Raw genomic sequence first — 1,669 nt, 5'->3', positions numbered from 1 at the left:
ACTTAAATAAGGAAGGAAGGAAGGGAGGGAGGGAAGAAGTGGGGGGGGGGGGTGATAAATGGGCATTGGCTGTCCTCCACAGGAGAACAGAAATTTTCAAGGCAGAAATTGAGAAAGACTGTAAGCCAGCTGCTAAAATGAATACAGTGGAATGAAGAGGTTGGAAGGCAACGTTTCTAACAATGTTCATATGATGGCTTTTGGCCAAGAGTAACCTTTGAATGGGACAGTGAAAGGTAATGATTTGGGATTAAAATAATGGGGAGGGGCGCCTGGGTGGCTCAGTCGGTTGAGCGTCCGACTTTGGCTCAGGTCACGATCTCGCGGTCCGCGGGTTCGAGCCCCGCGTCGGGCTCTGGGCTGATGGCTCGGAGCCTGGAGCCTGCTTCCGATTCTGTGTTTCCCTCTCTCTCTCTGCCCCTCCCCCGTTCATGCTGTGTCTCTCTCTGTCTGAAAAATAAATAAACGTTAAAAAAAAATTTTTTTTTTAAAAAATAAATAAAAAAAAATAAATAAATAAATAAAAAATAAAATAATGGGGAAAAAAAGAGGGCCCATCTCCCCAAAACATGACAAATGGGTTGTGAGAAATAAGGATCCCTAACTTTGGAAGAATGCAGGTCAAGCAAAAGACTCAGGGTAGAGCTATATTTTTGTTATAGTAAGAAACAGAGGTGACACGTAGTAATACTTTAGGAATATAGGAAATACTTTGTACCATAGAAAATGGGTTCCAGGCACACCTGAGTGGCTCAATCAGTTGAGTGTCTGACTCTTGATTTTGGCTCAGGTCATGATCCTAGAGTTGTGGGATTGGGGCCCTCATCAGTTTCTATGCTGAATGTGGAGCCTACTTGGGATTCTTTCTCTCCCTCTCTCTCTGCCCCTCCACTATTCTCTCCCTCTCAAAAAAAAAAAAAAAAGTTGGGGGCAAAAAAACTAGTAATACTAGAAATATGTGAGAGAGGAGTAAAAGGTAGCAAGGTTAGAGACACTGAAAGAATGAATAAACAGAGGAGCCCAAATATTAGATGCTACCAAGGATAACGAGCCTCAGAGTATATCTCAAGCCATGTGACTGGGCTTTTAACCTTGATTATTCAGTTTGTGGCATACACTTTCCAAAGTACTTGAAGATAATGACACATGCTGATAGTGGTAGAATGGGGAATGAGAGGGAAGAGTGGTACCCTTTCTTCATACTCCAGCTTTATATAAAACTTAAAAGACCTCAGTTACTTTGATCAGGTAGATGTATTGTAGATCACTTACTCCAAGCATGCAGACAATATAAGACTCTTTTATAACATCCTTGAAAAGAAATCCTCTACTCTCTCCTTTAATACTCTAAGCAGTGGAGAAATGACTGCTTCATGAAATTGCCCTCTTCAATTTCAAATAATTTCAATTATTAGAAAGTTCTTCCTAATCTCAAGTCCACATCTGCCTCCATGTAATTCTCACATATTAGTCCTAGTTCTGCCTGATGGAGCCAAACAGAGCAAGTCTGCCTCCTGTTTCACATGACAGCACATCAAATATTTATTGACAGTTTGCATGTCACCAGTGTTTTCTCCAGGCCAAACTCCCTTAGGTCCTAGCTGTCTCAGAATCAATGGACTATGGCAACACAGATGATGTATCCTACATTTACAAACTACTAACACCT

General features: G+C 41.5%; 1 non-coding gene across 1 annotated transcript; it reads left to right on the top strand.

Annotated features, from left to right (window-relative positions):
* Window positions 1–270: 270 nt before the first annotated feature.
* TRNAQ-UUG (transfer RNA glutamine (anticodon UUG)) lies at window positions 271–355 on the top strand. Its single transcript has one exon. It is a non-coding gene; the product is annotated as a tRNA-Gln (tRNA).
* The last annotated feature ends 1,314 nt before the right edge of the window (window positions 356–1,669 follow it).

This window comes from Neofelis nebulosa, chromosome 9 (assembly GCF_028018385.1).
Source record: "Neofelis nebulosa isolate mNeoNeb1 chromosome 9, mNeoNeb1.pri, whole genome shotgun sequence".
In the NCBI taxonomy this organism is placed as follows: Eukaryota; Metazoa; Chordata; class Mammalia; order Carnivora; family Felidae; genus Neofelis; species Neofelis nebulosa.
Note: the sequence above shows the minus strand (reverse complement) of the source record. Positions and strands in the feature narration are given on the sequence as shown.